At 35.5% G+C, this 13,943-nt stretch overlaps 3 non-coding genes across 3 annotated transcripts; 2 read left to right on the top strand and 1 right to left on the bottom strand.

Moving 5' to 3' along the window:
* Nucleotides 1-87, top strand: TRNAS-GGA (transfer RNA serine (anticodon GGA)). The gene has a single exon. It is a non-coding gene; the product is annotated as a tRNA-Ser (tRNA).
* A 1,219-nt stretch (nucleotides 88-1,306) lies between these two features.
* On the bottom strand, nucleotides 1,307-1,379 carry TRNAT-UGU (transfer RNA threonine (anticodon UGU)). The gene has a single exon. It is a non-coding gene; the product is annotated as a tRNA-Thr (tRNA).
* Nucleotides 1,380-3,046: 1,667 nt separating this feature from the next.
* TRNAF-GAA (transfer RNA phenylalanine (anticodon GAA)) lies at nucleotides 3,047-3,119 on the top strand. The gene has a single exon. It is a non-coding gene; the product is annotated as a tRNA-Phe (tRNA).
* Nucleotides 3,120-13,943: the final 10,824 nt, after the last annotated feature.

The raw sequence follows: 13,943 nt of genomic DNA, 5'->3' as shown, positions 1-13,943 counted from the left end.
GGAGAGATGGCCGAGCGGTTCAAGGCGTAGCATTGGAACTGCTATGTAGACTTTTGTTTACCGAGGGTTCGAATCCCTCTCTTTCCGTTTTTCTTAATTCATCAACGTTAAGGATCACAATGTATCAAATCAAATAACAATTTTTTCCAGCAATAATATAATATCTTATATTATCTTATTTTGATTTAATAGAAATTAGAAATTCTCTATAGCAAATTACTGTGGTATGTAAAATACACATAGAGGAAAAAAGAAAAAAGGATCCTAATCCTAGGGTTAATCAATTTTAGCTAGTTGATGGGAAAATACAAATTAATGGTAATGGTCTTAGGGCGATTTAGTTCGGGGAAAGGGGAAGGGGAAGAAAATTCTATGAACCTTTCCTTTTTTCGTTAAGTTCAAGTCTGACGAGAGTAATATTCTACAACTAACAACTCATTTATTTTGAGACCGACCCACTTCCTATCTAGGATTTTATTTACTAGTCCTTTATATTCCAACGTGTCAATCGCCAAATGCTTTGGCAATTTCCCCGGGTCCGATGAAGCAATATAATTTTGAACCAGACCTTTTGATCTTTGGTTATCTTTCGTAGTAATAATATCTCGGGGTTTGCAACGAAAACTTGGTATATTGACTATACGACCATTAACTAAAATATGTCTATGGTTGACTAATTGGCGGGCCCCAGGAATGGTTGAAGCCATACCCAATCGAAAAAGGATATTATCCAAACGCATTTCAAGTAATTGTAGTAAAACCTGGCCTGTTGACCTTTTTGCTTTTCCAGCGATATGTACATATCTAAGTAATTGTCGTTCTGTCAGACCATAATGAAAACGCAATTTCTGTTTTTCTTGAAGACGAATACGATATTGCTCCTTTTTCCCAGAATTGAATTTTTTTTTAAGATTACTTCCGGATTTAGGTGTTTTTCTAGTGAGTCCTGGTAAAGCTCCCAGACGGCGTATTTTTTTTAAACGAGGTCCTCGATAACGGGACATGAAGACTCCTTTTTTTATTTTATTGAAATTTCATTTTACACAATTAATTTCATTGTATTTACATTACAGAATACATCGAAATTAAAACTGAATTAAACTACAGGATAAACAGAGTAAAATCAACTAAAGTACCCCAAAAAATGGAATTTCATCAAAATCTTTTTTTTTTGTATATATATTATTTATTTTATTGTTTTGTATCTAGCAAAATTGTAAGGTAAAAAACATAAAAGATCCTGGATTCTCCATTTAATTCGGAAAAAAAGAGATTCTTGTTCGTAGAACATCGATAGAGAAAAAAAAGCCGACTATCGGATTTGAACCGATGACCCTCGCATTACAAATGCGATGCTCTAACCTCTGAGCTAAGTGGGCTTACATAACGGAAATAGTGTAACAAATAGAAATAGGTATAGTATAGGAAATCCGTAAAATCTCAGATATTAGTTATTAATCTTAGCTATTAACTAGTTCTAAATTTGAAGTTATACTTATAAAAATAAAAAAATACTAAAACTTCTTAAAGATAAAGTTAGCTTGATATGCTTAACTATAGGATATTAAAAAATAAAATTATAGAATTTATTGGTATTTTCATTCGATCATTATAGACTTTATTATTTGTTAATAATTTGAGGATTAATATTTCACTAAGGGGAACATAGAGTCAGAGTAAATAAAATTGCTAATTCTGATTAGAAAAAAAGAATAAATATCAAGCGTTATAGTATAATTTTGAATACTATAAAAAAGTAAGACGGGAGGTGGGGGAGATAAAAACTTTTGGATATATTGATTCGGATTGAATTGCAAATACATCAAGGATAGAATCAATTCAATTCTGAATTGCAATAAGCAAGCGAGGTCTCTCAAATAGAGTCGAACTGAACTGCTAGACTACGTTGAGTGATGAACTCAATGATTCAAAAAAAAAACTAAGAGATGGATGAAATTACACAAGGAATCCTGGTCTCAAAGAAGAGGGAAATGGGGATATGGCGAAATCGGTAGACGCTACGGACTTGATTGTATTGAGCCTTGGTATGGAAACCTGCTAAGTGGTAACTTCCAAATTCAGAGAAACCCTGGAATTAAAAAAGGGCAATCCTGAGCCAAATCCGTGTTTTGAGAAAACAAGGGGTTCTCGAACTAGAATACAAAGGAAAAGGATAGGTGCAGAGACTCAATGGAAGCTGTTCTAACGAATCGAGTTAATTACGTTGTGTTGTTAGTGGAATTCCTTCTAGTTCTAAATTAGAGAAAGAGGGGTTTTATACCTTATACATTTAATAAACACGTATAGATACTGACATAGCAAACGATTAATCACAGAACTCATATTATATTCTAATTATAATATAGGTTCTTTATCTTTTTTAAAAATGAAATTAGAAATGATAATGATTATGAAATAAAAAACTCATATCATAATTTTTTTTTTTCATTATTGTGAATCCACTCCAATCGAATATTGAATAATCAAATTCTTCAATTAAAATTCAAAGTTTTCGAGATCTTTAAAAAAGTGGATTAATCGGACGAGGACAAAGAGAGAGTCCCATTCTACATGTCAATACTGACAACAATGAAATTTCTAGTAAAAGGAAAATCCGTCGACTTTATAAGTTGTGAGGGTTCAAGTCCCTCTATCCCCAAATCCTCTTTTATTCCCTAACTATACTATATTATTATTATTTATCCTCTTTTTTTTTTTCTTTTTATCAATGCACTTTTTTTTCTTTTTATCAATGCAATGGGTTTAAGATTCATTAGCTTTCTCATTCTACTCTTTCACAAAGGAATGCGAAGAGAACTCAATGGATCTTATCCTATTCATTGAATAGATTTCTTTTTTATTAGAGTATCGGCAAGAAATCTTGGTTATTCACTCTATTTTTAAGTTTTATTTAAGTAAACCATGCACAATGCATAGGACTACCCCCCCCATTTTCAAATTTAAAATTTGAAATACTTTAATTAATTTTTAGTCCTTTTAATTGACATAGATACAAATACTCTACTAGGATGATGCACAAGAAAAGGTCAGGATAGCTCAGTTGGTAGAGCAGAGGACTGAAAATCCTCGTGTCACCAGTTCAAATCTGGTTCCTGGCAGAGAAAAAAAAAAAAAAGATCCACCGAATAGGTATTGATCCAAATACCTCGAGATGGATTGTGATACATATTCATTAATAATATTTATTCATCTAAGTGGATAAATCTATAATATAAATATAGAGGCACTTCTTTTTCTTTTTAAAGAAGTTTTAAAATATATCTTTTCTTTATGATAAAGAAGGGGGTGAGATTCCCCTTTATTTTTTTGCGTTTCTTAATTTTGTATTCCGCTATTCCGACGAATATTTTTTTAGTCTTGCTTATCTTTATCTTATCTTATTTTCCTAGTTGTGCTAAGTAATGTGCGCGGTACAAAGTTCCTGGTAGAGAACTTCTTTGAGTCATCCTATTTTTCTGTTCATATGAAGGAAATTAATATGCGATTTTCAAAATAGGGGAATCCAAATGAAACCCTTTTTTTGCTCAGTCTATCTGGAATGCTTTTGTATAATTAGGAATTAATTATAAATAGGTATTCCGTTTCATCTAGGAAAAGAACCTAAAAATATTCCTTGACTTGAATAAAATCTGGAGTTGTGTTGTATAAGTGAGCATGAATTTCTTATCATTCAATGAGCATCTTGTATTTCATAAAAATTGGGGGTTATATAATCCTTACGTAAGGGCCAGCCTATCCAACTTTCAGGCATTAGGATACGTTTAAGGCGCGGATGATTATCATAAGAGATTCCCACCATATCATAAGATTCGCGTTCTTGAAAATCGGCACTTCTCCAAATCCAGAAGACAGACGGAATTCTAGGATTATCCTTTTGGGCAAAGACTTTTATGCAGACTTCTTCTGGATTATCTATACCATATTGTATTCTCGTAAGATGATACACGCTAGCTAAAGATCCACCGGGTGCTACATCATAAGCACATTGGGAGCGTAAATAATTGTAACCATATACATATAAAATGACAGCAATGGAATCCCAATCCCCTGCTTTTATTTGTAAAGTCTCTATTCCTCGGTGATCAAAGCCCAAAGATCTATGAACCACCTCATGTTTGACTAGCCAATTAGATAACCAACCCTGCTGCATTGTCTTCATCTCTCCCTCTTTGTATAAATATTTCACATTTCGGATGCAAGTTTGAAAGATTGCCCTGCTTTTTATTTTTCTACACAAAAGAGCCCCTCTCCTAATTCACTAATTTGTAGGAAGGTACTGAACTTTTGGATTTGAAAAAAGTTTCAGAAGATATATCTAATGTAGATGGTGATTGATAGAGCAATTCTTGCTCATAAGTTCCTGTATGAGTACTGCGCCTAACATAAAGCTTGTGACTGGTAGTAAAACATCTATTTTTATTTTGAGATAGAGTTTGATCCTCAACTATTTCTCGCGATATCTTCTTACGAAGTTTTGTTAGGGCATCTATAACTGCCTCCGGTTTAGGTGGGCAGCCCGGCAAGTAGACATCCACAGGAATTAACTTATCAACTCCCCGAACAGTACTATAGGAATCCGTACTGAACATTCCCCCTGTAATAGTACAGGCTCCCATAGCAATGACGTATTTTGGTTCAGGCATTTGCTCGTATAATCTCACTAAAGAGGGAGCCATTTTCATTGTTACCGTACCGGCTGTTAAAATTAGGTCTGCTTGCCTAGGACTTGATCTTGGTACCAATCCATAACGATCAAAGTCGAATCGTGAGCCTATTAATGAAGCAAATTCAATGAAACAACAACTGGTACCGTATAGAAGGGGCCATAAACTGGAGAGTCTTGACCAATTCGAAAGATCATTTGGTGTAGTTGAAATAACAGAATTGGAACTTGTTTGGTCAAGTAAGGGAAACTCAATCAAATTCATAACTGTCTCAATAGAATCTTTTCCTTCTTTTTTTTTGTCTAAATATTCAGTTAAGACCATTCCAAGGCTCCTTTTCGCCATGCATAAACTAAACCAACAACTAAGATAAGCACGAAAATCAAAGCTTCGATAAAAACGGATACACCCAATACGTCGAAACTCATTGCCCAAGGGTATAGAAAGACGGTTTCCACATCAAAAACAACAAAAACGAGCGCAAACATATAATAGCGTATTCGGAATTGTACCCAAGCCCCTCCCATGGGTTCTATACCCGATTCATAACTAGAAAGCTTCTCTGGTCCTTCACTAACCGGGGCTAAAAGTCCTGAAATCGAAAATGCCAAAATAGGAATAAGGCTTGCTATTATTAGAAATGTCCAAAAAATATCATATTCGTGAAGCAGAAACATAATGTACTCCCATTAATGTGGAATAGGCGGAACTTAAATTAGTCAATTCAATTCAGCATTGTCAATTTATCCAGAACTTCTCTCTTTTCCTCGGTGAAACAAGAATCTTTTTTGTTCAAACAAAAGCGCTTAGTTTAAGTTTAGCCTTTGTTTCCTCTGTGCTGCATCTTCTTTAAAGATTCATCCAATGGAATCCCAACTCCCTTTCTTTTGGATTTCCATTCTATTTAGATATGGTGTATGTAGATCTAATTCTTATATAAAGAAAACTTTCTCGTTTCACTTTGTCTCGCTTTCTCTAGAATCTCTAGAAAAAAGAATAGCTCTATCCTTTATTTAATATTTAATAATAAAATAATAAGAGACTATTAAATAAAAATGAGAATACTACTAAATTAGAACCTAATTAAGATAGTAGGACTAATCTATGCAGTATAATTAATGAGAAGTAATACTATAAAATAAAAATAAAGAACTCTATTTCAGAACTATGAGACAGAATATTCTGTTTTCTTATTTACTCTTTACTTTATTTTTTCTATTTAAAGTTGATCAATTTACATAATGTATCTATAAACAAAGTAATAAATATACTTAAAACAAAGTAGGAATTCGCAAAATGGATAAAATCATTGCAGTTATTATAGGGAAGTCTAGAGATATCCTATTTGAAGGAGGACGGGATTCAAATCAGGGAAAGGATCCTTTCTTCTATTGATTTGATAGAAATTCGTTTTTCTTTTCCTGTCTGTATGATTTTGATTTTCGATGAATGAGCCTTTGGTAATGCTTTTATCTCTATTCTATGTCGCAGGCGCCTATCCAGTCTATAAACAAATACTAATGAGAAAATGAAAACTATACTAAACTAAAGAAAACATAGGATAGAGATCCTAAAATCTAAAAAAGGGCATATTAGGGCTATACGGATTCGAACCGTAGACCTTCTCGGTAAAACAGATCAAACGGATTATTATCGAAATGATTTGAACTGTTTCAAAGACCCAACATGCATTTTTTTGCATTGGGCTCTTTCATAAACTGATTTAAAGATCAGTTAGTCCACCATAGTTTTTCTTTACGGAAAGATAATGAGATGGCTCCCTGTGCTCTGATTGATTTTTTGTATTATGATCTATCTAGGAGCAATACCAAAGTGTTTCAAAGGAGGATTACCTTGACTTAGGTCTGCCTCCGGTCTAAATTAAATCAACCTAAGTGAAATGGAGTCTCTATCGTTCCACTGCAAGAGTTAACTATGAGACTTCATACACCTTAAAGTTCATAGAACGAAAAGAAGTTTTTTGGAGGCCCTTATCCTCATTACGCCTAGCATTTAGTGGGCTGGATATTTACCTTATCAACTAGCAAATCCATAAGGGTTCTATTTGATTAGGCACCTGAATTGGCACCTGAATCGGACTGAACCGACTGTTTGTCAGGCTACTGTTCTCCTATTCTCTCGAATCTATGAAGTAAGACATTGATTTTGCAATAAGATCGATTATGTTCATTGCATAATAAGCTCCTTTGAAAAGCATTGGCGCACGTGTAAACGAGTTGCTCTACCGAACTGAGCTATAGCCCTTATCAGAGATATCTTAACATATAGATAATTTCTTGTCAAGATGAATATTTTCTAATGCCAGAGGATACCCCTTTGATCTGTATCTGTTTAGTATTTAGTTTAGTATTTAGTATATAACAGACCAATAACAGAGCGGTATTGCTTAGAAAAGGGATTCAATATATAATCGATCGAAGTAATGGGTCTTCCTTTGTGGTGATAAATTGCCTACTTAACTCAGTGGTTAGAGTATTGCTTTCATACGGCGGGAGTCATTGGTTCAAATCCAATAGTAGGTAAGTAGGTAGAAAAATTACTAGATAGCATTGGACTTACTTCGCTTCGCTATCTAATAACTTTTTCTACCCCTCTTCCCTTTTTCTTTGTATCAACTATAAACCACTGGATTGTCTTCAATTGGATGGGGGAATCCAATTGACAGCCTCGATTCGTATCCTAGCTCGTCTGAGAGCGAGCTTCGCTTCAACCAAATCTTTCGTACCCTCAGCTTTACTCAAGTTAGCTTCGGCTATTTCAAGTGCCTTTTGAGCTTCTTCCGGATCAATATCACTACCCAGTTCCGCATCATTTCCTAAAATGATGATCTCATTATTAACTATTCTCGCAAAACCGCTCCACAGAATCGCTGTTAACCATTGGTCGTTGAGGAGGCGTATTCTCAAAGGACCCATATCTACTGCTGTGTTAATGGGGGCGTGGTTTGGTAATACGCCAATTTGGCCACTATTAGTGGATAAAATGATTTCTTTCACTTCACAATCCCAAATAATTCGCTTAGGAGTCAGTACATAAAGATTTAATTTCATTTCTTCGATTTGTTCTCCTCTTCTAAGGTTATAGCTTTCGTGCTAGCTTCATCGATGTTACCCACCAAATAAAAAGCCTGTTCAGGTAGGCCGTCTAATTCTCCGGAAAGGATTAGTTGAAATCCCCTAATAGTTTCCGCAAGAGCAACATACTTTCCTGGAGAACCAGTAAAAACTTCTGCCACAAAGAACGGTTGTGATAAGAAACGCTCAATTTTTCTTGCTCTTGCTACAGTTAAACGATCCTCTTCCGATAATTCATCCAAGCCAAGAATTGCGATAATGTCCTGAAGTTCTTTGTAACGTTGTAAAGTTTCCTTAACTCTTTGCGCAGTTTCATAATGTTCGTTGCCAACGATCCGAGGCTGTAACATAGTCGAGGTTGAATCTAAAGGATCTACTGCTGGATAAATACCCTTGGAAGCTAATCCTCTGGAAAGTACGGTAGTAGCATCCAAATGTGCAAATGTTGTGGCAGGGGCAGGGTCGGTCAAATCGTCTGCAGGTACATAAACTGCTTGAATCGAAGTTATAGATCCCTTTTTAGTAGAAGCAATTCTTTCTTGCAAAGAACCCATTTCTGTACTAAGAGTAGGTTGATAACCCACTGCGGAGGGCATTCTCCCTAATAAAGCGGATACCTCTGATCCTGCTTGAACAAAACGAAAGATATTATCGATAAATAAAAGCACGTCTTGCTTATTAACATCTCGGAAATATTCCGCCATAGTTAGGGCAGTTAAACCAACTCTCATACGAGCTCCCGGTGGTTCATTCATTTGGCCATAGACTAGAGCTACCTTTGATTCCTCAATATTTTTTTCATTAATTACTCCGGATTCCTTCATTTCCATATAAAGATCATTTCCTTCACGAGTCCGTTCCCCTACTCCACCGAATACGGATACGCCCCCATGAGCTTTAGCAATGTTATTGATTAATTCCATGATCAGTACTGTTTTACCTACTCCAGCCCCCCCAAATAGTCCTATTTTTCCTCCACGTCGATAAGGAGCTAAAAGATCGACGACCTTAATACCTGTTTCAAAGATGGATAATTTCGTATCTAACTCGATAAAGGCAGGCGCAGATCTATGAATAGGGAACGTTGCACTACTATCTACAGGACCCAAATTGTCAACAGGCTCCCCAAGAACGTTGAAAATTCGTCCGAGAGTAGCTCCACCGACCGGAACACTGAGAGGAGCTCCCGTGTCAATCACTTCCATTCCTCTCATCAACCCGTCCGTAGCACTCATAGCTACAGCTCTAACTCGATTATTTCCTAATAATTGTTGTACCTCACAAGTCACATTAATTTGCTTATCGGCAGTGTCTCTACTCTGGACTACCAAAGCGTTATAAATATAAGGTAACTTGCCTGGGGGAAAAGTGACATCCAGCACGGGTCCAATAATTTGATCGATACGACCTGTACTTTTTTCTTCAATTGTGGAAACCCCGGGAGGAGAAGTAGTAGGATTGGTTCTCATAATTATCACATAATTAAAAAAAAGGAATTTGTCGAAATTTTTCTTTTTTTATTGTTGAATAATGCCAAATCAAATCAAAAAAAATCCAAAAGTAAAAAGGAAATGAATTAGTTAATTCAATAAGAGAGAAAAGGGGACCAGGACTTGATTTCGTTGCCCAAGCGAATCCCATTCAATCGTTTACTCATGGAATGAGTCCATTGGAAAGTTCAATCAATCTTTTTTTTCATATACATTTTGCCTTTTGTGGAGGATCTGTGCCTACTCTACTTTCCTATCTAGGACTTCGATATACAAAATATATACTACTGTGAAGCATAGATTGCTGTCAACAAAGAATTTTATTAGTATTTAGTTAGGTATTTGCATTCAAAATAAGAAAAGAGAACTATTAAGAACTTGTAAAATAAGGATTAGGAATTAATTTGGGTTGCGCTATATCTATCAAAGAGTATACAATAATTATGGATTTGGTAAATCAAATCCATGGTTTAATAACGAACCGTGTTAACTTACCATAACAACAACTCAATTCCTATCGAATTCCTATATTGGAATTCCTATAGGATAGAACATACACAGGGTGTACGCATTATATATGAATGAAACATATTCATTAACCTAAGCATGCCCTCAATTTTCTTTAATGAGTTGATATTATATTAATTGAATATCCTTTTTGTTTTACGAGATTTTTGCTAAAGTTTCATTTACGCCTAATTAACATCGAGTAGACCCTGTTATTGTGAGAATTCTTAATTCAAGAGTTATAGGGAGGGACTTATGTCACCACAAACAGAAACTAAAGCAGGTGTTGGATTTCAAGCTGGTGTTAAAGATTATAAATTGACTTACTACACCCCAGAGTATGAAACTAAGGATACTGATATCTTGGCAGCATTCCGAGTAAGTCCTCAGCCTGGGGTTCCGCCCGAAGAAGCAGGGGCTGCAGTAGCTGCCGAATCTTCTACTGGTACATGGACAACTGTTTGGACTGATGGACTTACCAGTCTTGATCGTTACAAAGGACGATGCTATCACATCGAGCCTGTTGCTGGGGAAGACAACCAATGGATCTGTTATGTAGCTTATCCATTAGACCTATTTGAAGAGGGTTCCGTTACTAACATGTTTACTTCCATTGTAGGTAACGTATTTGGTTTCAAAGCCCTACGTGCTCTACGTTTGGAGGATCTACGAATTCCCCCTACTTATTCAAAAACTTTCCAAGGCCCGCCTCATGGTATCCAAGTTGAAAGAGATAAGTTGAACAAGTACGGTCGTCCTTTATTGGGATGTACTATTAAACCAAAATTGGGATTATCCGCAAAAAATTATGGTAGAGCGTGTTATGAGTGTCTACGTGGTGGACTTGATTTTACCAAAGATGATGAAAACGTAAACTCACAACCATTTATGCGCTGGAGAGACCGTTTTGTCTTTTGTGCCGAAGCTATTTATAAATCACAGGCCGAAACCGGTGAAATCAAGGGGCATTACTTGAATGCGACTGCGGGTACATGTGAAGAAATGATTAAGAGAGCTGTATTTGCAAGAGAATTAGGGGTTCCTATTGTAATGCATGACTACTTAACTGGGGGATTCACCGCAAATACTACTTTGGCTCATTATTGCCGCGACAATGGCCTACTTCTTCACATTCACCGTGCAATGCATGCAGTTATTGATAGACAGAAAAATCATGGTATGCATTTCCGTGTATTAGCTAAAGCATTGCGTATGTCTGGGGGAGATCATATCCACTCCGGTACAGTAGTAGGTAAGTTAGAAGGGGAACGCGAAATGACTTTAGGTTTTGTTGATTTATTGCGCGATGATTTTATTGAAAAAGATCGTGCTCGCGGTATCTTTTTCACTCAGGACTGGGTATCCATGCCAGGTGTTATACCGGTAGCTTCAGGTGGTATTCATGTTTGGCATATGCCAGCTCTGACCGAAATCTTTGGGGACGATTCTGTATTACAATTTGGTGGAGGAACTTTAGGACATCCTTGGGGAAATGCACCTGGTGCAGCAGCTAATCGAGTGGCTTTAGAAGCCTGTGTACAAGCTCGTAACGAAGGGCGCGATCTTGCTCGCGAAGGTAATGAAATTATCCGAGCAGCTTGCAAATGGAGTCCTGAACTAGCCGCAGCTTGTGAAGTATGGAAGGCGATCAAATTCGAGTTCGAGCCGGTAGATACTATTGATTAACTAGATAAAACTAAAGATAAAGAAGGTATAAATAAAAAAGAAACGAAATAAAAAGAGAAAAAAATCAGTTATGAAATGCAGTAATTCTTCTTTATTCTTCTAATTGATTGCAATTAAACTCGGCTCAATCTTTTTTAGAAAAAAAAGATTGAGCCGAATAAAAATAGATCATGATATGATCATGAGACTTGACAAATTGAGATTCGTCTATTCTATATATCTAGAATATATATATTAAGGTATAATACAATAAAGAAATACAAATAAAATAATAAAATAATAAAATATAGTATTATCATATGATAATGATAATGGAATCAAATACGCAGTATTTACAGAAAAAAGTCTTCGTTTATTGGGAAAGAATCAATATACTTTTAATGTCGAATCGGGATTCACTAAGACAGAAATAAAGCATTGGGTCGAACTCTTCTTTGGTGTTAAGGTGGTAGCTGTGAATAGCCATCGACTACCTGGAAAAGGTAGAAGAATAGGACCTATTCTGGGCCATACAATGCATTACAGACGTATGATCATTACCCTTCAACCGGGTTATTCTATTCCACTTCTAGATAGAGAAAAAAACTAAAGGAGAATGAATGAAAAAAGACATAGTTTGGAAGTTAGACCTTTTTATAGGACTCTCTTTCAATTTCAAAAAAGAGGACGTTTGAAACTTTTAACAGGCGTAATCGTGAGTCAACAAGTGACTCGAACTGTGTGTAAAAAAAGAAGCATTTTTTTTTTTTCAAAATGCTAGAACTAGATAAGGAAGTTTTCTATAACCTTGAGAAAAAGGATAAAAAGGTAGTTTTTTTTTAGTTTATGACTCCGATCAAGAGCGAGAAATCCTTGATTTGGGATTGGACATAGAACCTGGACCCATCGTAGAGACGTTTAGTTCAAAAGAAAGGATCGTATCCTGATGGTAAGAATTATACTTTCGTGGAAATACAGCGCTATAGACTTCAATGCGGTAGAGTAGACGTTTTGTTTCTAATTTTTCTGGACCAAACCTCCGCTCCGACCCAACGATACAATGAATTTTTTCTGTTCATATTCATAAATAAAAAAGATTCGGAATCGCAATGCTACTATATGCGTCCAGAGGAGTATTTGGAATAATATTCTTCTATAATCCATTATTGCGGGGGGTCTTACTAACAGGGCTTCGCTGCACGGGACAGGTCTTCGTCGAAAAGCTAACTCCACCCGGCATTTTCATACCCTTTCTTTGGGTGGTATATCGCCTTTTAAAGTCTAAGAGGGTAGTAGGGGATCTATAGTAGGTAAGATAATTTGCCCTTTGATTTTGATTGAATATACTATTTTTCCGCCTTTACCACGCATTATTGTATGCGCTTCTAGAGAAGTATGTATGCAGGAAGTAAATTCTAACCGCTTTCTTTTGAATCCAATTTCAAATTAGATTAGAAAGATAGAAAGGCCATGAGGATGGGAAAATCAAAATAAAATCTTTTTAATTAGTTCTCCTTTTTTGGAATTTTCTTATTATCCTTTCATTTTTTTTACAGAATATTTTTCAAACTAAAAATAAAAAATACAATACAATAGTCAATATTCCTTATAATAGATATACTTAATTATATCATAAGAATCTTAAGATATTTTTCGACTAGATAGAAATAGTAAATTTGAATTGAGACACCTATTCCATGACGGATTTAAACTTACCTTCTATTTTCGTGCCTTTAGTAGGCTTAGTATTTCCGGCAATTGCAATGACTTCTTTATTTCTTTATGTGCAAAAAAATAAGATTGTCTAGTATTTTTTAGTGTAAGTAATATAATATGGTAGGGTATGTGGCTTTTTCTACACACACTTTCTACACACAAATGAAAAACGGTTATGGATGCGGATATAGGCTACGAGCATAAATGCATGAATATGCAGAGCCAGGTATAGCGAGTTTTATTTTATTTATTTTAATTGAATCAACGAATATTTTTTGAATAGAAAGTCAATGTATCTAACCTATTATTTCACAGGAGTACTAGTTGCTGAAGGCGATTTCAGAATCAAAAAAAGTAAAGTCAAAATTATTTAGCTTATTCTCTCAATTTCAATCGACCGCTGCTGGATTTAGTATATCTAATATGAATTGGCGATCAGAACACATATGGGTAGAACTTCTAAAAGGTTCTCGAAAAAGGGGTAATTTTTTCTGGGCCTGTATTCTTTTTCTAGGTTCACTAGGATTCTTATCGGTTGGGATTTCCAGTTATCTTGGTAAGAATATTATATCTATACTTCCATCTCAAGAAATTCTTTTTTTTCCGCAGGGGGTCGTGATGTCTTTCTACGGAATCGCAGGCCTATTCATTAGCTCCTACTTGTGGTGTACTATTTTGTGGAATGTAGGTAGTGGTTATGACCGATTCGATAGAAAAGAGGGAATAGTGTGCATTTTTCGTTGGGGATTCCCTGGAATAAAACGTCGCGTCTTCCTTCGATTCCT

Source organism: Triticum urartu, unplaced genomic scaffold, assembly GCF_056163025.1.
Source record: "Triticum urartu cultivar PI428250 unplaced genomic scaffold, HENAU_Tu73 scaffold1530, whole genome shotgun sequence".
In the NCBI taxonomy this organism is placed as follows: domain Eukaryota; kingdom Viridiplantae; phylum Streptophyta; class Magnoliopsida; order Poales; family Poaceae; genus Triticum; species Triticum urartu.
This window is presented reverse-complemented; position numbering and strand designations above follow the sequence as displayed.